Source organism: Trachypithecus francoisi, unplaced genomic scaffold (assembly GCF_009764315.1).
Source record: "Trachypithecus francoisi isolate TF-2019V2 unplaced genomic scaffold, Tfra_2.0 Lachesis_group3, whole genome shotgun sequence".
Taxonomy (NCBI): domain Eukaryota; kingdom Metazoa; phylum Chordata; class Mammalia; order Primates; family Cercopithecidae; genus Trachypithecus; species Trachypithecus francoisi.
In genome coordinates this window covers 153,560,431-153,583,490 of record NW_022681468.1, presented here as the reverse complement: position 1 = coordinate 153,583,490, position 23,060 = coordinate 153,560,431, and the positions used below count along the sequence as shown (strand labels likewise).

Genomic DNA, 23,060 nt, shown 5'->3' with positions numbered 1-23,060 from the left:
TACACGAAGAAACACTTCAAAGAATGAATATTCAAATAAATACTAAGAGTACATAAAGGTACACAGCCTCATTCCAAATCAGGGAAATGCAAAGTAAAACCAAAGTAATATATTAATACTAGTACATACCCACAAGAATGACTAACGTTAAAAGGAGTGACATTCCAAGGGTGGGCAAGGTTGTGGAAGAATTCTTCCCCTCATGTATTGCTGGCATGAGTGTAATTGTTACAATGATTTTGGAAAACTGTTTGGCAAGACCATAGCTCCCTACCTATGGTTTTGCTTTCCACATTTTCAGCTATCTATAGTCAGCCACAGTTTGAAAATATTAAGATATTTTAACAGAGACAGAGGCCATATTCACGTAACTTTTATTACAGTATATTGTTATAATTGTTCTGTTTTATTATTAGGTATTGTTGTTAATATCTTACTATGCCTAATTTATGAATTAAACTTTTTCATAGGAGTGTATGGGAAGAAACATAGCATATATAGAGTTCAGTACTATCTGGGGTTCCAGGTATCTGTTGGGGGTCTTGGAACATGTTCTCTATGATAAGGGGGGACCAGCGCATTATTAAAGCTGCACACATGCCTACCATTTAGCCCAACAATTCCATTCCTAAGTACTTACCTAAGAGAAATGAGTGCATATTATCACTATAAAGTTTGTATAAGAATGTCTGTGGCAGTTTTATTTATAACAGTTCCAAACAGGAAACAATTCAAATGTCCATTAACAGGAGAATGGATGCACTTTGTTATATTTAAACAACGGAATATTATAGGGCAATAAAAAAGAATGAATTACTGGTGCACAGAACACTGCCAAGTCTCACAAATGTTATGTTGAGCAAAAGAAGCTAAGCACTTTACACACAATCTGATTCCATTTATAAGAATTTTAGGAATAGACAAAACTATCTACAGTGATAGAATTCAGAATAGTAGGAGGTAAGGTACTAATTGAGAAAGGCGCAAAAACAAAAAACAAAACAAAAAAAACCTTAAAAATAACTCCACATTTTTTGTGGTACAACCACTTAACATGAGATCTTTCCTCTAAAATGTTCAAGAGTGCAATACAGTGTTATTACTTTTAGCTATAGATACAATACTTTACAGCAGATCTCTAGAACTTACTCATCTTGTTTAACTGAAACTCTCAGCCCATTGATTAGCAACTCCACCTCCTTCTCCTCTCCCCCTACACCCTGGCAACAGCATTCTACTCTTCGATTCTATAAATTTTGCTATTTTAGATACCTCATGTAACTGGACTCAACGCAGCATGTATCCTTCTGTGACTGGCTTATTTCACTTAGCATAATGTGGGAATGCAAAATGGCACAGCTGCTAAGGAAAACAGTATGGAATTTCCTCAAAAGATTAAAAATATGTCTTCCATATGATCAAACAATCTCATTTCTGGTTATATATCTAAAAGAATTGAAATGAGGATCTCAAAGAGGTATCCGCACTCACTTGTTCATTGAAGCATCATTCATAATAGCCAAGATACAGAAACAACCTAAATGTCCATCAGCAGATAAATGCATAAAGAAAATGAGGTATATGCATATAATGGAATATTATCCTGCCTTAAAAAAGAAGTAAATTTTGCAACATGTGACACCATGGATAAACCTTCAGGATATTATGCTAAGGAAACTTCTGAGTAGTAGAAATGTTCTAAATCTTTATCTGTTTGGTAGATGGCTCTCTGGATCTATGTATCTGTCTATATAATGTATTATAGTAATGTATAATATATGTAAAAATACATCAAGATGTACACTTAAGCTTGATGCTCTTTCCTTACATATGTTATGTCTTTATTTAAAAGAATATGAAGAAGTCATAAATTTGAAAATTAAAGAAATTGAACCAGCTATTTAAAATTTGCTTATGCAGCAAAACAGGTCCAGGCAAAATTCTACCAAAGAAAAACACACTTCAATTATTATGCAAAACAGTAGTTCTTCAACTTATTTTAGAGTCTAATAACATTTTAGTACCAAAACTAGATTAGAAGAGTATGAGAAGGGAAGTTATGGGCCTGTTTTACTGATTAACATAGATGGAAAAATTTTAAATAAAATTTTAGCATACTAAATGCAGGGCAGGAAAAAAGACACTATGAACAACTTGAGTCTATCCCCAAAAGTGTAAGGATGTTTTAACTTTTGAAAATTGATCAATATATTTCACCATATTAACAGAATAAAGTTCCAGAAATCTGCGTAAAAGTCTTCTTGACTTTTTCACTATATTGTTTATTTACACAGGATGATAATTCATGAGGCTAGGCAAAGAACAACTGCAAGGAAGTTGTAAGCTGAACAATTCACAGAGTCCACAAAGGGCTGGGAGACTACTGAGTTCTGGTTAGTCACAATGGAGAGAACTTTTTAAACACCTAGGTCATTCAGTAGAGTCTGCAGAAGGATCATTCCTCAACAGTAGGGCTAAATTGGCCTTAGATTAAGGGATACTCCAGACCTACCCTAACAAAGCTAAAAAGCAAAACTCAAGATGATCAAGCTGGTCTACAAATAACTAATAACCTGCAAAAATAAACACACTATTCTTTAAAGAAAAACATACAAATTCAGATGTTCAATGGTATAACACTCACAATATCTAGCAACCAATAAAAAAATTAGACACAAAAAGAAACAGAAAAATATGCCACAAAGCCAAGAGAACATCCATTCAATAAAAAACAACTCAGCAATGACAGAGATGATGGCATTAGCAAACAGGATCTTAAAAACAGCTATTATACATATGTACAAGGATTTAAAGGAAAACATAAACATAATGAGACAATGAAAGATTTTTAAAGTAGAAATTTCTAGGACTGAAAAATGCAATTTCTGAAATGAGAAATTCACTAGATGAACTTAATAACCGATTATACACTTTAGAAGAAAACATTGGTAAGCTTGAAAAAATAGAAAATAAATTATTGAAACTAAAGCACAGAGTAAAAAAAGTTGAAAAATTTAAACAGAACTTCAATAACCTGTGAGACAATTGTAAGTGGTCTAACATATGAGTAATTGGAGATCCCAAAGAGGAGAAAGTGGGAAAGCAGGAAAAAAATACTCATGAACATTTTCCAAATTTGATGAAAATTATAAACTTAGAGATACAAAAGCCCAATAAATCCAAAGTAGAAAGAAAACAAAAAAATTACACCAAGGCACATTATGATGATAAACGGAGGTCTGTCCTACATTAATGATTGTTTATATGCTTCTACTCTGGACCTAAAATTAGGGCCAGATATCCACAAAAACTCTTGTACACAAATGTTCATAGAAGCTTTAGCCTTTTTCTTTTATTTTCCCTTCCTTCTTTCCTTCCTTCCTTCCTTCCTTCCTTCCTTCTTTTCTTTTTCTTTTCCTTCCTTCCCTTCTTCCTTCCTTCTTTTCTTTTTTCTTTTTCTTTTCCTTCCTTCCCTCCTTCCCTCCTTCCTTCCTTTTCTTTTTCTTTTCCTTCCTTCCTTCCCTCCTTCCTTCCTTCTTTTCTTTTTCTTTTCCTTCCTTCCTTCCTTCCTTCCTTGCTTCCTTCCTTCTCCCTTCCCTTCCTTTTCCTTTCTTCCCCTCCCCTCCCCTTCCTTCCCCTGCCCTCCCCTTCCCTTCCCTTCTTCTTTCTTTTGTTTTTTCTTTTTCTTTTTTTTTTTTTTGAGACGGAGTCTCGCTCTGTCGCCCAGGCTGGAGCACAGTGGCCGGATCTCAGCTCACTGCAAGCTCCGCCTCCCGGGTTTACGCCATTCTCCTGCCTCAGTCTCCCGAGTAGCTGGGACTACAGGCGCCCAGCACCTCGCCAGGCTAGCTTTTTGTGTTTTTTTTAGTAGAGACGGGGTTTCACCGTGTTAGCCAGGATGGTCTCGATCTCCTGACCTCGTGATCCGCCCGTCTCGGCCTCCCAAAGTGCTGGGATTACAGGCTTCAGCCACCGCGCCCAGCCGATTTTTCTTTTTTTGTTGTTTTTAAGACAGAGTCTCATTCTGTCACCCAGGCTGGAGTGCATTGTCACAATCTCGGCTCACTGCAATGTCCACATCCCAGACTCAAAGAACTTCCTGCCTCAGCATCCTGAGTAGTTGGGACTACAAGTGTGCACCACAAAGTCCGGCTAATTTTTGCTTTTTTTTTTTTTTTTTTTTTATAGAGACAGGGGTCTTGCCATGTTTCCCAGGCTAGTCTCAAACTCCTGGACTCAAGTGATCTGCCTGCCTTGGCTTCTTAAGTACTGGGATTTAAAGGTGTGAGCCACCACACCTGGCCCGAAGCTTTATTCTTCTTTTTCTTTTTTTTTTTTTGAGACGGAGTCTCGCTCTGTCGCCCGGGCTGGAGTGCAGTGGCCGGATCTCAGCTCACTGCAAGCTCCGCCTCCCGGGTTCACGCCATTCTCCTGCCTCAGCCTCCCAAGTAGCTGGGACTACAGGCGCCCGCCACCTCGCCCGGCTAGCTTTTTGTATTTTTTAGTAGAGACGGGGTTTCACCGTGTTAGCCAGGATGGTCTCGATCTCCTGACCTCGTGATCCGCCCGTCTCGGCCTCCCAAAGTGCTGGGATTACAGGCTTGAGCCACCGCGCCCGGCCGAAGCTTTATTCTTAGTAGCCCTAAACTAAAAACAATCAAATTTGCATCAACATTTAAATGGATAAACAAATAGTATTTTGGATACTATTCAGTAGTGAATAGTACTCAGAAAAAAGAAAGAATGAACTCATTCATTGACAATGGATAAATCTAAAAACTATTTTGCTAAGCAAAGAAGCCAGAAACAAGACAATAAACACTGTATGATTCCATTTATATGAAATTACAGAAGAGACAAAACAAATCCAAAATGGCAAAAAGAAGACGAGTGTTTTTCTGTGGCTGGGGTGGAGATTGGGACTGCTTACAAATAAGCGTGAAAGAATTGTTTTATATGCCTTGATTAGAGTTGTGATTATATTTGTATATATCTTTGTCAAACATCATCAAAATGTACACATAAAATTTTATCATATAAAAATTATACTCCAACAATGTTGATTTAAAATTTACAAACATTACAAATTTTATAGCAACAGAAATATAAAGAAACTGTAAATTATTCAAACATGCAAACTCTTATGGAGAAAACTGTAATTTATTATTGAGGACATATAGGAGGAAGACCTAAATACATTTAAAAATATATTATGCTCATAGATAGGCAGACTCAATATCATAAAAATGTCAGCTAACCCTCAAGCCAAAAATTCAAAGAGCAAAGGGTCAAATATAGCCAGTAAAATCTTCAAGAATGATAATTATCTTTGAAGGCTGTTGGGAAAGACTAGAAATGATTTGATAACTAAATGACAAAAGCTTAAAGACATTTATACTCCATCACAAGAAATAATCTCATGGGTATTTTTTGAGACAAAAATAATTTGATTCTGTTTATTTAAAAAGCAACACCAGGAAATTTGTATATTTGTCATGGTAAATTAGTATCCCCCCGTCAACTAATTAGGCTATTTTAACAGTAAGACCAGTTACAGTGGTAAGTTCTTCATAAGAAAAAAGCATCTTTTTTTTTAGCACTAGTCAGAATCCTGATGTGTTAGTCTTAAAGGTTTTCCCAATCTTTTTTTTTTAAGACAGAGTCTGGCTCTGCTGCCCAGACTGGATTGCAGTGTTGCAATCATGGCCCCCTGCCGCCTTGACCTTCTCAGGGTAAAAAGTTATTTTAATCTTACAAGGGCAAATTGTCTTTAATTAGAGCATAAATACATAATGAGAAATCCATCTCATGTTGAAAGTGTTACCCTCAGTAAGATTTTATCTATTACAAATGATATAATAAATATGAATAGGAATGGGAAAATAAAAAATAAAACTGTTCACTTGTTAACCTGAAGATGTAGTATTATTTTCTTCTTTATATTTCTGACGTTCCTGTCATGATGTTGGTTCTACAGCTTGTTTCAGTTAGAGTCAATACAAGGAAAAGTTGATTTCATCAACTGTTGCTAACCATTTTCTAGCTGCTTTTTTTTTTTTTTTTTTGAGACGGAGTCTTGCTCTGTCGCCCAGGCTGGAGCGCAGTGGCCGGATCTCAGCTCACTGCAAGCTCCGCCTCCCGGGTTTACGCCATTCTCCTGCCTCAGCCTCCCGAGTAGCTGGGACTACAGGCGCCCGCCACCTCGCCCGGCTAGTTTTTTTTTTTTGTATTTTTAGTAGAGACGGGGTTTCACCGTGTTAGCCAGGATGATCTCGGCTTCTTAACCTAATATAATTTGATGACACGTTCAGAGTAAATGAGGAAACTAATGCCTGCCTCTATTTTTCCTCTCTCCCAGCATCTCACCACAGCCACCTGTTGCAGTCAGTGGAATTCCCACTGATAAGTACCTTAATCAGCTTTGAGCTCTCACATGCTCAGCATCAGTTATCAGTAATAGGGAACCACAGAAGATGAGATCTGTGCAATAAAAAGTATTATCAGGAAAAAGTAAGACATTATCCTTTCTCTGAACCACAGTGTGATGTCATAATTCATCTGACCCGGGAACACTTTTTTGCAGTGCAGTCATTGTGCTTTGGTAAGAAAGATATGTTGAAACTTGAGAAAGATTCAGTGGGAGTGTCACAGAATGATAATATGTGAAGATCTAAGAGTAGGCTCTACTTAATTTGCTATGAGGAATGTAGGTATTATCAAATAGATTAATTAATTAGGTAAATGTATTGGAGATAATATTCTGAAATAGTCTGCTTTTTTCTTTTACCTTTCTAAGTTCATGACCTCCTTTCTGATTGACCCAAGGAAACTCCTAGTAAAGAAGAAGGCAAGAGGTCAGGTGGTTGTAAAAGATAATTAGGATAATTACACAAGTATCCAAAATGAACAGATCCTGACATTTTAATTGTAGTTTTATGTTAATGAAATATCAATTTGAAAATTTCCATAAAATAGTCTTATATGGTCATAAGAAGTCATTTGCTTGAGAGAGGAATGTCTAAATTATTCTTTATTCTCTTATTTTTTTCAAGAACCAAACCTAGAGCACCTGCTCAAGTTATTTTCCCTGTTTCTCCCAGAGAATATTTCTTCTGCCTTTTAGGCTTAGGTAGAAGAAAGATATGACACAGTAAGAGGCAGCAATCTACTTCTTTCAGACCCAGGGTACTATGGAAGAAATTAGGAAGATGGAAAGAGTGGAGAAGGGGAAGGAAAATACCTCAGTGGTCTCTTTCTCCATACTTTGAGGCCAAATATCATTTTGAGGTGCCACAGTAATTACAAATTTATTATCAGCAATTCCATATATCGGAACTAACCTCGTCCAATGGGTCTGAGGCGGATGCTCCATTGACAATCCAACCCTCACACGATTCTTCACCCTTCACTTCACCCTACCTTTCATTATCGCAACCCTCACAGCTCTACACCTACTATTCCTACACGAAACAGGATCAAATAACCCCTGCGGAATCTCCTCCCACTCTGACAAAATCACCTTTCACCCCTACTACACAGTCAAAGATATTCTAGGCTTAGCCCTTCTCTTTCTCATTCTAATAACACTAGTACTATTCTCACCTGACCTTCTAAGCGACCCAGATAATTACACCCCAGCCAACCCACTAAGCACTCCCCCACACATCAAACCAGAATGGTATTTCCTATTCGCATACGCAATCCTACGATCTGTCCCTAACAAATTAGGAGGGGTATTAGCACTCCTCTCATCCACCCTCGTCCTAACAATCACACGTATACTCCACAAATCCAAACAACAAAGCATAGCATTTCGCCCACTTAGCCAATTCCTATTATGATCTCTAACCGCAATCCTACTGACCCTTACCTGAATCGGAAGCCAACCAGTAAGCCAACCCTTCATTATCATTGGACAGATAGCATCCATTATATATTTCACCACAATTCTAATCTTAATACCACTAGCCTCCCTAACCGAAAACAACCTACTCAAATGAACCTGCCCTTGTAGTACAAATCAGTACACCAGTCTTGTAAACTGGAAATGGAAATCTCTCCCTGGGGCAACTCAGAAAGAAAGCACTTAACTTTACCACCAACACCCAAAACTGGCATTCTAACTTAAACTACTTTCTGTATTCTATGGTGTGCAACCTAATTTATTTTAACATGCCCTCATGTAATTCGTGCACTACTGCTAGCCAACATGAATATTACATAGTACTATATATGCTTAACTGTACATAGCACATATTTTTACATATTTACTAACCGTCCTTCAGAACATGCTTACAAGCAGGAACTCTCATAAACTCACCAACTGTAGTACATAACACCAAGATCCAAAGACCCAGCATAACCCCCAGAATATCAACTAACCTAATATATCATTCATCGTACATAGTACATTACATCCTTTACTGGACATAGCACATTTTAGTCAAATACTTTCTTGTCACCACGGATATCCCCCTCAGTTGGGTGTCCCTTGTTCACCATCCTCCGTGAAATCAATATCCCGCACAAGAGTGCCACTCTCCTCGCTCCGGGCCCATCACTTGTGGGGGTAGCTACAATGAACTGTATCTGGCATCTGGTTCTTACCTCAGGGCCATAAAACCAAGATCACCCACACGTTCCCCTTAAATAACACATCTCCATGGATCACGGGTCTATCACCCTATTAACCAGTCACGGGAGCTCTCCATGCATTTGGTATCTTTTATCTCTGGTCTGCATGTGACCCCATCGCAGAAAGCCGGTCCTGCCACACTACATGCTGCAGCACCTGTCTTTGATTCCTAGTTCATACCATTATTAACTGCACCTACGTTCAATGTCCTAGCCCCACATAATACCATAAGGTGTTATTTAATTCATGCTTGTAAGACATACCAACAGTTAACTACACAACGCACCCTCGTTAACACTACAAAACCGCAACAAATTTATGCCAAACTCCCCTCCCCCATCTCCGACCTTTCCCCACAAATCCACTTTTGCCAAACCCCAAACACAAAAGCCTTTAATCCACTGGGCCAGAGCTCGCATTCTCATCTTTTAGCTATGCACAACTTCAACTGCTATTCCCTCAACTAATAAAAATTTACTTCACCCTACCACTCTTGACTCCATTCTCCCTCTCTTTTCCCAAATACTTGCACAATACCAAATTCACCCCCTTATCACCACAACCCCAAAGCCAGCACTTCACAATTATCTGTTTTTCCGTTTATGTAGCTTAATTCACTCAAAGCAAGACACTGAAAATGCCTAGACGGTCTGCGCACCCCATGAACAAATAGGTTTGGTCCTGGCCTTTCTATTAACTCTTAGCAAGATTACACATGCAAGCATCCCCACTCCGGTGAAGACACCCTATAAGTCACCATGACTAAAAGGAGTAAGTATCAAGCACGCATAACGCAGCTCAAAACACTTTGCTCAGCCACACCCCTGCGGGAAACAGCAGTGACAAATCTTTAGCAATAAAGGAAAGTTTAACTAAGCTATGCTATATTCAGGGTTGGTTAATTTCGTGCCAGCCACCGCGGCCATACGATTAACCCAAGCTAATAGACACCAGTGTAAAGAGTGTTTTAGATCTAATACAGTAAAGCTAAACTCCATCTAAATTGTAAAACCTTAGCTGATGTAAAATAAACTACGAAAGTGGCTTTAAAACTTCTGAACACACAATAGCTAAGACTCAAACTGGGATTAGATACCCCACTATGCTTAGCCTTAAACTTCAATAGTTAAAATAACAAAACTACTCGCCAGAACACTACAAGCAACAGCTTAAAACTCAAAGGACTTGGCGGTGCTTCACATCCCCCTAGAGGAGCCTGTTCTATAATCGATAAACCCTGATCCACCTCACCATCTCTCGCTCAGCCTGTATACCGCCATCCTCAGCAAACCCTAACAAAGGTCACAAAGTAAGCGCAAACGCCCAAGCAAAAACGTTAGGTCAAGGTGTAGCGTATGGGATGGGAAAAAATGGGCTACATTTTTCTACCCCAGAAAACCCTACGATAGCTTTTATGAAGCCTAAAAGTCCAGGGAGGATTTAGTAGTAAATTAAGAATAGAGTGCTTAATTGAATTAGGCCATGAAGCACGTACACACCGCCTGTCGCTCTCCTCAAATATATTTAAGGACTAACTTAACTAAACACCCCTAACATTTATACAGAGGAGATAAGTCGTAACATGGTTAGTGTACTGGAAGGTGCACTTGGATAAACCAAGGCATAGCTCAACACAAAACATCCGGCTTACACCCAGAAGATATCAATATTATTTGATTGCCTTGAGCTAACACTAGCCCAAAAAATCTAATCAATACTACTACCAAATTAGTATATACTAAACCATTTACACATACAAAAGTATAGGCGATAGAAATTCTACCCAGGCGCTATAGACATAGTACCGCAAGGGAAAGATGAAAAAATTAACCAAGCACAAAATAGCAAGGACTTACCCCTATACCTTTTGCATAATGAATTAACTACAGACCATTTCGCAAAGAGAAATAAAGCCAAATTCCCCGAAACCAGACGAGCTACCCAAAAACAGCTAAAAGAGCACATTCGTCTACGTAGCAAAATAGTGGGAAGATTTATGGGTAGAGGTGACAAGCCTACCGAGCCTGGTGATAGCTGGTTATCCAAGATAGAATCTTAGTTCAACCTTAAGTTTACCCGCAGAACCACACAATCCCCCTGTAAGCTTAATTGTTAATCTAAAGAGGGACAGCTCTTTAGATACTAGGAAAAAACCTTATATAGAGAGTAAAAAACTTAACTTCCATAGTTGGCCCAAAAGCAGCCATCAACCTATATATTTAGAGTATATCCCCCACCTTGGAGGTGACCCTTCAGAGAAAGTTGTCTTTTGGTATATATACAGATAAATTGAAGAAAATACCAGAAGGAGAATGGAGCTATGCCAACATGAGATACTTAACAAGCCAAAACGGTGTAGCTGGCAGCCAGATGATTTCTTTCGCCCTTCCAAGTCCCTCTCAGTTCCTAAGTGGCATGAGTACAGTGGACCTTCCAAGGTCCATTCTGAACAGGATGGTGTGACTCCATGGCAAAAGCCGACCATCTGGCCTAGAGGCTGACTGGACGGAGCCTCTGGCAGTGGCAGTGCCTGAGGAGTCAGCAAGAGCTGAGGGAAGGACATGCAGGTCAGAATGCACCACTGGAGGCCAATAAATCAGAGAGACCCCATCCTATGTATTATACCAGCTGTAGACTTCAGCCACCAGAAGCCAACATAGTGAGTGGCAGCCTAGATGGACAAATGACAATGAAATAAAAAGCCTTATCCTCTACCCCTCCTACAAGAATTCAAAAGTTTCTTGAGATGTCATGTTGGAGAGGAGAAGGTCAGAAGGGTGGGAGACCAACATTTCTGAGAGATAAGTATTTTTCCCCTGGATATCAAGGACTATCTAATGATACTTTTAAATTATTGGATCAGATTAAGAGAGAAACCAGAATGGGCTTCAGGCTAGCATGATGACAGCAAAAATAAGGAAACTATATTTTCTCTGCCCATTTGAATCTTATTCTGTCCCATTATTAGGATAAATCTGGAAATGATTGTTTGGAAAGAGTAAATGATATTAGTTTGTGAAATCACGCAGTCTTGGTAGAGGAAACAACTTTTTAATGAAAATTACAATTCCAGAATTAGGAGGTACCGCTTAAAGTTTGGAAAACTTAGTTTGGAGTTAAATAAGAGGAAAGGGTAATTTTATATAATCATTACCTGAAGTTATGGTGAAGGCTGAAAGTACAAGAATTTGAAGGGAAGTTTAGATAAATTAGCAGATGCTGTAAGTCTCAAATATGTTAATAAAAACAAAACAAATGAACAAACAAACAAAACCTAAGGCCTTTGGAAGTTATGCTGTTTAAACAAGTATTGTTTGTTACTACTGCAGAGATCAACTGAGTTAGCCATTGGTGTGATCCAGTGTAAACCCAAAGCCACTAAGCAGAGTAGTTGTTCTCATGTTCTGTGCATCAATATATATTATAGCATCATATGTATGAATAAACATATATCAATAAAAACAACATATGAAAAAGTTCTGATATACTATTGGTATATCATGGTAGGTTAGGGCAACTTTGAAGAGGTTGCTTGGAGAAATAAGTGAAAAAATACTGAAAGGTGTAAAGTAAGTAGTTGCATAGAAAAAGTGGGAAGATCTGAAAAGTAAATATTTGACAGATGGATACAAGGGACAAACAGAAGTCTTTATAAAAGTGGTGACAAGAAGAGGCAGCTGTGAAAGGATAATTATTGCACAATAATAACAGCAAAGCTTTTACATAGTGCTAGATACTAGTCTCAGCAATCTACATACATCAGTTCATTGGAGCCCTTCCAAAGCCCTTCGAGGTAGCTACTATTATTACTGGTATACCCATTTTACAGATAAGGAAAGTGAAACATAAAGAAGTCGTAAGGTCGGGCGCGGTGGCTCATGCCTGTAATCCCAGCACTTTGGGAGGCCAAGGCAGGTGGATCCCCTGAGGTCAGGAGTTTGAGACCAGCCTGGTCAACATGTTGAAACCCCATCTCTACTAAAAATACAAAAATTAGATGGGCATGGTGGCACGCACCTGTAATCCCAGCTACTTGGGAGGCTGAGGCAGGAGAATCACTTGAACCCGGAAGGCATAGATTGTAGTGAGCTGAGATTGTGCCATTGCACTCCAGCCTGGGCGACAAGGGCAAAACTCTGTCTCAAGAAGAAAAAAAAAAAAAAAAAAGAAGAAGTTATAAAATTTGCCCACAGTCATGCATCAGTGCCAGCATTCCAGCACAGGCTCACTAACTCCTGAGTACATGTTGTTTTTGTAACTTCTACACTATTATACCATTGTAAAAATAAAAAAGAGTTTAGATATTCAAGCAATAAATAATTTGGATTTGGGGCAATAGCACTTATAACCAGTCTTTGACAACTTTATGCCCAAATATAAGAGTAATTTCATTTTTTCCTGTTGAGAAAAATAAGCACTAAAATTCCATTTTGACCTAAATTAATAAGAAGCAATTCCATTTTAGGAATGTATATAAAAGATATAGAACATATATGCATGAAGACACGTATACGGGCATATTTATTACAGTGTTTTTATTCATAAAAGACAAAAGATCAATCTAAATGTTTAGCAATAGAAGACCAATTCAATAAATTATGTTTTATCCACAATGAAATAGATTACCTCTTTCAAAAGAATGGGTAGAAATCTATAGGTACTGATGGATGGAAGGCTCTCCAACATATATCCTTAACTGCAAAAAACATGGAGCAGAAGCGTGCATGGCAGATGTCTTCCAGTGGCTTACTCTTTCTCTGCTCTATTCTTTGCTGGTGGAGACCAACCTATATGGACTCTACCACTGAGCTTCTGGGTCCCATGGCTGCTGGTTGGATTTGGCCAGTGGGAACCCCTGCATGGCACCAGAGGAGAGGAGCGTGAGGTCAGAGCATTCATTCCCTTTCGACCTTAGGTGGACTGTATCACTACTCCTCTCCTACATGATTTCTTCCTTCCAAGTTCAGGTTACAATAACCATCACATTCCCCATTTCTTTGAGCCTGTAGATGTGACAGCTCCACTGATACTAGTGTGGGTTACTAAACTATCTCCTTGTGGTTCCCTCACATAATAACTCATAAGTTTGCTGATAATTTCTTTATTTGTAAACTGTTGTCCAATTTTCCAAGTTTGAGTGTTCTTTCTGCTTCCCATTATGACCCAATTATGCTACTATATTAATATGAAAAAGAATGACCAAGTGTGGTGGCTCATGCTGGTAATCCCAGCATTTTCGGGTGCCAAGGTGGAGGACTGAGACCAGCCTGGACAACACAGGGACACCCTGTCTCTACCAAAAAAAAAAAAAAAAATTAGGTGGATGTGGTGGCCCATCATCCCAGCTACTCCAGAGGAGTGAGGAGTGATCATGCCACTGCACTCCATCCTGGGAACAGAGCACGAGCCTATCTTAAAAAAAAAAGAAAAAAGAAAAAGAATGGTGGATATATAGAAATAGACACTCAAATATTCAGATAATACATTTAGAATGGTATATTGAAAATGCTAACAATAACTGTCGAGAAGGCTGGGTGTGGTGGCTCACACCTGTAATCCCAGCACTTTGGGAGGCTGAGGCGGGCGGATCACGAGGTCAGGAAATCAAGACCATCCTGGCTAACATGGTGAAACCTCGTCTCTACTAAAAACACAAAAAATTAGCTGGGCGTGGTGACGGGCGCCTGTAGTCCCAGCTACTCAGGAGGCTGAGGCAGGAGAATGGCATGAACCCAGGAGGCAGAGCTTGCAGTGAACCGAGATCGCACCACTGCACTCCAGCCTGGGCGACAGAGTGAGACTAGGTCTCAAAAAATAAATAAATAAATAACTGTCAGGGAGAGGAAATGCACTGGGTGCTGGGAATGAAAGGCTTATCCTCATTGTATATCTTTTTGTATTGTCTGAGTTTCTTACCATGTCGATATATCAGCTATTGAGAAAAATAATAAAATAAAATGTTGTAAAAATAATCCAATCTTTACCTTCAAGATAGGAAAAAAAGTTAATGCAGAAACTGTGCTATAAAGCCCAAAGTCTAGTTCAGAGAACATATGTAGATGAAAAATTAGTGCCTGTAAGGTCCATGAAATTGAGTTGCACATGGCTAGAGTTATGTTCTACTGAAATATTATTTTTCAGATATCTTATAGGATCTAATATATATAGCACTATACACGTTAACATATATTCTCTATTTTTTAATTATTTGCCATTGTTACTATTTTTATTTAGCCTTAAATTAAAAATATGATTCACAGGCTAATCACAATCTTCATTTCGACTAAATGTGACAAGTATTCAAGTTTACCTTTGGCTTTATGAAGTGAGTCTCACTAGCGATAATGAGTAAATAAAGTCTTACCTTTCCGTCACATCTTGAATCAACAGTTTTGCAAGCAATGAATGCAAAAATTAAGTTGTCTTTTTTTGGCAACAATTTAGCAAAGGCATATGTTCCAAAGTCAAATGACTTCACTTAAAGTTGAAATTAAGAAATGTTTTGAAGCATAGTCATTTGATAATAATTTGCTTCAAAATAAGCAGCACGCTTCTTTTTAATGCGACCCACATCCTTAACATGTGACTCAACAATATGGTAAATGAAAAAAAAACAAAGTGCTCTCAAAATAGCCTCCAAGTACATTCCAGTTCATGGGATTTGGGTGTCTGTGTTTCTTTGTTATTTAGGTCCCCACTTTATGGCTGTCTATGCAAACCCCACCATTTTCTTCTTTGTTTCAATGATGACAAACGCTCTGAGAAAGAGGAGTTGGGCCTCTGCCAAGAACCTACTCTCGACTTCAGTATGTTTCAGCTTTCAAGACCTGATTGTTTTCTCCTTTCTCCCAGGGACCACTAGTTACCTCATTACCAGGAAGAATGACCCTTTGACAGCACAACTGCAATCCAGAATCTCCACCAAATTGTAACCTTAGAGATGCCGATGGCATCAAAAAACGAATCAAGATCGGAAGGTCAGAAAGACAAATGCATTAGTACATCTATAGCCTACAAGTTATTTGGCAGTTTTCTTGGCTTGCAAAAACCCATTTATAAAGTTTCTTTTGACATATTTATTGCCTTTTTGCTTACAATCTTTAGACTGCCAGGATTCTTAATGTGTAGGGGATTCCACTGTTTGAGATTATGGCCTGGATTTGCAATCTATTTCATAAAATGTTGAACTAGAAACAAAAGCCTCCTCCCTCTTCAAACAATCACTATTAATATCTTACTCAGTTTTTACTACAGCAGAATACCAGCAAGATCAGCCATTTACTAAAAAATATTTCATAAAACAGCTCAAACTAAAAATGAAGTCAGATAGAAAGTAAACTAAAATAAATGGTGAGCTTGCTATTTAAGCTGCTTAACAACTTGAATTAATCTAACTTTAAACTTCCTCTTGCTATTATCTTAAGTTGATTGAATGTACTAGTTAGAGTTTTCTAAGATCCAGATAGACCAGTAACGAATTGCTTAATTTCTTCAAAGCAACCTGAACTTTTAATAAATCATCATAATAAATTACAGCAACCATTTATTGTCTGCTATATGCTAGATACTTTGCTTGAATTATTTTTAATCTTTACTGTAACACATCTAGGCAAAATATTAATATACCTATTTTACAAAAAAGGAAACACACTCAGCAATTTTTAGGGACCCAGGAGCCAGAATTCCATTTCTTCCAATTTCCTTCAGTGTGTTCACGATGTATCAAGTGACTTGTTGGTTTAGTCAAGCAAACATTTTAGTTGATTTAGTCAACGATTCAACTGATAACATTTACTCATTGTCTTAGATTTGGGAGGCATAGCTTGACAGCTGCAAGGATTATGTTAAATGCCAGTGAAATAATGGAATGTGGATTGGCTCATTTCATCTTAAAGATCCTGCTTACAAGGCACCAACATTAAACTAGTTTTAATAATTAAATTGATAGACATTTCCTGGAGCAAGAAGCTGTGGCTACATTCTGTAAGTTTGTTGTGTAATACAAAACCTTATGTGGGTGTGCAAAAATCAAGCACACATTGCTAATTAAATCATTATCATCAAGGCTGAAGAGTCTTCATAAAAGAAAGACAAAGTGTTGTTGAGTTACTGTTCTAGTTCCAAGAACAGGATCGAACCAAAGTGGGTGACATTCTGTGACCTTACTTACTGTACCTTTTGGTGACTATCAGTAGATAGACCAAAAAGCTACCCTCTGTTAAAGATGACATTCCTTCTCCCCATTTCCTAATGGCAAAATTTTTCACTCAAGTCATAGAACAAGAAGTCTAATGTTACCATTTAGGAATGGCATATCTCTTTAAGCCCTTCTCAATGGCTTTTATGGCAATGAAGAAACCAAAGAGTGTATTTTTTCTTGCCATCTTACGTGCTGTTTTTAGTCTTTATCTGGCAGCATGCCTAGAGTATAAGGGTTGGTCTCTAGATAGATCTTTAAGTCTTTCTCCTTGCCAATTACCATCACTCAAATACTCTCATTATCAGTGGATATCTTACACTCTGGATTACACCTTCTTGTTATTCTACTTCCAGAAGTAGAGCTTCTAAAACTGGTGCTTCTATTAATGATACCACTCAGTTGATCATTTATCTGTCCCTAAAGATGGAGTCGAAAAGACAACAATTTCGGAAAGAAAAGGTAAATAATCCAAAGATAGTTTTTATGTACAAAACAGCATTGCCTCTACTTAATATAGCATAAAATTTAATGCTCTACAAAGAAGTCTAAGTTTCTAAAAGTAAAATGATTTGCATATTTCAATATTCGATTCCCTATTTTGCTTACACAATTTTACACAGGCCTCTCAGATAGTTGCAGTGTCTTTAATCTCATGTTTTCCTTCATGATACTCTCTCTAACAAACATCCAATAAGTGTCTCACTCTGCAATACTTCCATTTCTAGTTCTTCAAATTTTTCTAGGGCATAAGCATAGAAACAAATGCTTACAGGAAACTTAATAAGAGTTATCGTATTTCTGTTAAGTTTCCTGACAATATGTTAATGTATATATGGGGAAATAATTTCTATAGATGACAGGGAGAAATCATATATTTCCATTATCCTTAACAGTATCATGAAAGGCTTCAAGAAGTAAGTGGCATTTGAGTTGACTCTTAAACTTGGTTCAGTGGTGGACCAAGACATTCCTTGCTTAATAATAAAATGAGTAAAGTCATGGGAGAAGAAAAGTAAATGGGTTATTCGTGGCCTGCTAAGTTGTCTGGTGGGATTTGACTATCAGTATATCTGATATAACTCACTTTTTTGCTCAAACAAGCCTTAATCAACTAACCAACGCTTTGCTAAGATGGTGTCATCCATCCAGTCTCTCCACCCAGTCTCTTACGTGTGCTGCCTGAGCTGCTACAGCTTTACAGCCACAAATCAGTCACTACATTGATAGTCAACCATAGGACTTTCCAAAGTAAACCTAAATGCAAAGGTGAGCTACCTCACTTTCTTCTAGTCTGGAAAGAGAGTTGGCCTTAGACACAAACACCTGGAGGCGAAGTGACTGGCAGCCAGGAAGAGATGGCAGGAATAGAGACAGATGACATCTGAGATGCCCATTCTGGGATTCACCCATGACAGTTCCCATGGCTCTTTCCTTTTTTTTCTTTCTTTTTTCTTTTTTTGTGTGTGTGTGATGGAGTTTTGCTCTTGTTGCCCAGGCTGGAGTGCAACAGCACGATCTCAGCTCACCATAACCTCCGCCTCCCAGGTTCAAGCAATTCTCCTGCCTCAGCCTCCCAAGTAGCTGGGATTACAAGCATGCACCACCACGCCGGGCTAATTTTGTATTTTTAGTAGAGACGGGGTTTCTCCATGTCGAGGCTGGTCTCGAACTCCTGACCTCAACTGATTCACCTGCTTCGACCTCCCAAAGGGCTGGGATTACAGTCGTGAACTGGCCATGGACTGTGTCCGTTGAAGTGATGTGTCATAAATCTAGTGGCATGTGGCATTTCACATCATGGAACACTTCCCACATCATTGCCAGGATTTCTGGTGCAGCTAGCTTGAATATTTCCTGTCTACCCCATTCCTACTTCTAATGCCTGGTGACTGAAATGAGGTTCTGTATCACCTCTTCCTTGAAACACTGCAAGAATATCTCAACTGATGATGATGGTGATGATGATAGTTAACTTTCATTGAGAGCTTTCGATAGGTCAGGCTTTTTTTCTTTTTTGCACACTCTTTTTTTTTTTTTTTTTGAGATGGAGTCTTGCTCTGTCGCCCAGGCTGGAGTGCAGTGGCTTGATCTTGGCTCACTGCAACCTCTGCCTCCCAAGTTCATACCATTCTCCCGCCTCAGCCTCCTGAGCAGCTGGGAATACAGGTGCCTGCCACCACGCCAGGCTAATTTTTTTTTTTGTATTTTTAGTAGAGATGGGGTTTCACTGTGTTAGCCAGGATGGTCTCAATTTCCTGATCTCATGATCTGCCTGCCTCAGCCTCCGAAAGTGCTGGGATTACAGGTGTGAGCCACCGCACCCGGCTGCACATTCATCTTTTAAGAACTTTTACTTTGAAATAATTTCAAATGTACAGAAAAGTTGCAAGAAGTATGCAGAACTCCTGTACAACTTTTTTCCCAGATTCACCAATTTTTACATAAGTTTTCAATATTTCCTTTAGTATTCTCGCTCTCTTCTTCTCTATATTTTTCCTAAGCAATTAAGAGAGTTGGTTGCATAGATAATGCTACTTTACTCATCCATCTTTCAGTGTATATTTTCTTCAGTGTATAAATGTAGTACAGTCACTAAATTGAGAAAATTAACAGTGATACTTTTTTCTAATCTCAAGTCCGTATTCCAATTTCATCTATTTCCCTGATAATGTCCTTTATAGCAAATTTGTCCAATACAGAATCCAGTCTAGGGTGATAAATCACACTTTTCATGTCTCTTTGGTCTTCTTTAATGTGGAATCATTACTTGGCCTTTCCGTTGAAGCATACAGGCCAGATATTTTATAGACTGTCTCTCAATATGGATTTGTGTGATGTGTCACATGACTACATTCAGGTTGTGCATTTAGGGCTGGAGTACCAAGAAGTGAGAATATGTACTTTTCACAGTATCACATTGGAGGCACATCATCTTTATTGGTGATGTTAATTTAGATCACTTGGATAAGGTATTGTCTGTTTTCTTCACTGCATAATTTTTTCCTAGTGTAATAAATAATCTATGATGAGATACTTCAATATCATATAAATATCCTGTTCTTCATCAACTTTGCTCCACTACATTTAGCATCCATTGATGATTCATGCCTGAATCAATTTCTTTCTATGATGTTGCAAAATGGGGATTTTCTTCTTTGTTGTTTTTTCTTTTTTGAGACAGGGTCTCTCTCTGTCACCCAGACTGGAGTGCAGTGGCACAAACATGGCTCACTGCAGCCTTGACCTCCTGGGCTCAAATGATCCTCCCCACTCAGACTCCTGAGTAACTGGAACTACAGGTGCACCCAGCAAATTTTTGTTTTTTTTTTTTTGTTTGTTTGTTTTTGTTTTTTGTTTTGTTTTGCAGAGACAGGGTTTCACCATGTTGCCCAGGCTGGGAAATGGTGATTTTTTTAAACTTCACTATTCCCTCTATATTAACTGGTTTACTACTGTAAAAGCAAGAGCTTTCTCTTCTTATTTATTTATCTATTTATTATTATAGACTCACAGATTCCTGTTCTATTCAAAAGACAACAATCCATTACTTCCTTATTTATTTTGATGGAAGCCTCTTCAAGCTGGCTTCGTGTACCTTTTGACAGGCCTTCATATTTTTGGGAGCACTTCCTCACTTTCAGGCACTGAAGATATTCCAAGCTCATAACTTTTCCTGCTCCAGCCATGAAATCTGTAGGGTATATTTTAAACACTTTATAAATAAACAATTTCCCAATGAACCTATAAGATGTGTACTATTAGCATTCCGATTATACAGATGAAGGGATTAAGACACAGAAAGGTAAAATACTCCTAAGTTATAGCCTTATTAAATGGTGAAATCAAATTGTTATTGCCTCCAATCTTGTGCCCACTCTCACTCCCCAGCCCCAGCCAAATTTATTCTCCACAAAGTTAACAGAATGATGGATCTCAAATGCAAACACTGAATCTCTACCATGCAGCAGTACCTTGGTAGTTGGTATTAACGCATTAACTACTTATTGAAGTGAATTGGTTTAAACTGACAAACAACTAATGAATAAATCATATTCCCATTTTCTCCTTTGCCATCTTTCAGTTATCTGGCCCAAGAAGCAGAAAATAAATTCCTAGAATGAAATGGGAAGAGAAAGTGAGGATGTTGTCATGCCTTTTAGGACTGATGTAAAGATCCCTCTTTCGATATCTATCACTATGGCTGATCTGGATCTATTTATCCCCTCTGCATAGAAGAGGAAACTTCCACCTCTCCATCCGAAATGCTGATGTAACAATCTCTCATTATACTCTCCTACATTCTCTTAGCTCTAAGAACCTTTAGCTTCTTTTCTCCAAGAAAATATCCAAACCTTGTGTCCCTAAATTTACACTCAGGCTGTCACCCACTCTGTGTCTTCATTTCCTTCTTTATCTAACTTAGACCCAATGGTTTATTAGCTCAAATACTCCCCAACATGTATTCTTAACTTCCAAACTCTTCTTCCCCTGCAAACTCTCAGACCTAGAAGAATCCAAGCATCTCACTCCCTCACTGAAATTGCTGAGCACTTCTGGAGAAAATTACACAATGATATGGATGGTTGGCACCACAAATCTCCCTTGGCAAGGTTCAGCAATCTTATGACCTGATCCTGATCAGCTCCCTCTCCTATTCCCCTCAACAATGATTTTAAGCTTTTATCTCTCTCTTTATGTCCTTTCCCTACCATCCCCTTTCTCTGAGTGCCTCCTACAACTGGGAGAAAATCCAGGTTGTCAAGCAGCATCCACACTATTTTCTCAGCCCCACACCTCCATTTAATCCACATGTATGCCTGCCTTTACTTTCCTCCTTTATGTCTCATTGAGGAGGTGACTTTTAACTTTTATAGAACTTAGCTTATATGCTCTAAATCCCAGCCTCTACTACAATCCTCTAATATTCGTTCATTAATTTCTTTTCTTTTTTTCTATATCCTCAATCTCCATTACTTTATATATCTTCTATTTTATTGCTTTCTTTTCAACTATATAAATAAGCTCAGTTCTTTCCTCTTAGAAAGCAAAACATCCCCTGATCCTACATCTTTCCTTTATCTACTGTCATATTGCTTTTTTTCCATGACTAAGATTCTTGAAATTAGTTTACACCCACTTCCTTCACTTTCTCACCTCCCTTTTGTTCCTAATCCACTTCGATCTGCATCTACCCATGCCTCGCCACTGAAACTGCCTTCTCTGAAGTCATCCATGACCTCCTAGTTGCTAAATCTAAAGGACATTTTTCAAGCCTTATATATTTTTTGACTTCTCCCTCCCTCCCTTTCATCTTCTTTTACCCTCAAAAATATTTGTTAGACATAGGGGATACCATAGTGAACCAAAGATACCCGACCTTGTCACCACAGAACACATAGTCTAGCTGGGGAAACAGACATTAAACAAATCGTTACGTAATTAACTATTAATGAAGCTAATGTGATATCACAAATATAACAAAATGACTGTTGATGAATATAACTGTGATAGTGATGCAAAGAAAATTTAAATGTTATTATGAGAATAGAGAGTCTAGCTTAATCTAGAGGGGAAATGGTCAAGAAAAATTCTCCTGCAGCAGTGGCATTTAAACTGAGATCTGAGAAATGAATAGCAGTTAGCTAAGTTACAGATGGGGGACGGTGGAGGAAAGAAGAACCTTCCAGACCGAGGAAACAGAATGTGCAAAAGCCCTGAGGTAGGACGAGGCTATACTGTTTGAGTGATGTAATGGCGGACAGCATGACTGGATTAAAGAGAATAAAGGGATTCCAGATGGGGCTGAAGATCGGAGGACAGAAGTGAAATCAATCAAGGCCTTAGAACATTTTAAGAAATGTGGACTTCATCCTAAGAATGGTGGTGGGTTTCCATCAAAGGATTTTGAATAGGAATATGAAGAGATCAGATTTGGCTCCAGAACCCCCAGTGGTGAAGTCCAGATAAAACTAGGGTGGTGGCAGCTGAAACAGAGAGAAACATATGGGTTGAAGATGCATTTAGGGGCATAATTATTAGGCCTTGGAAATTGATTGGATTTGATACCCTTTGTGGAGGTACTGGGGATGAAGAAAAGTATCAAGGATAAAACCCAAATCTCCAGCACAAGCAACTGGGTGGATGGTAATGCCATTTACCAACATAGTGAACACAAGAGAAAGTGTTTCCTTGGCGGTGAAGATCACGAATTTAGGGTGCCTCTTG

General features: G+C 38.4%; 1 long non-coding RNA gene across 2 annotated transcripts; it reads right to left on the bottom strand.

Annotated features, from left to right (window-relative positions):
* Positions 1-10,562: 10,562 nt before the first annotated feature.
* On the bottom strand, positions 10,563-18,101 carry LOC117069307. Of its 2 annotated transcripts, none has more exons than XR_004431495.1 (3): positions 18,090-18,101; positions 12,895-12,896; positions 10,563-10,809 (listed from the first exon to the last, which is right to left on the bottom strand). It is a non-coding gene; the product is annotated as an uncharacterized LOC117069307 (long non-coding RNA). The 2 variants fall into 2 exon arrangements; XR_004431496.1 differs by lacking the exon at positions 18,090-18,101 and adding an exon at positions 13,071-13,081.
* Between the last annotated feature and the right edge of the window lie 4,959 nt (positions 18,102-23,060).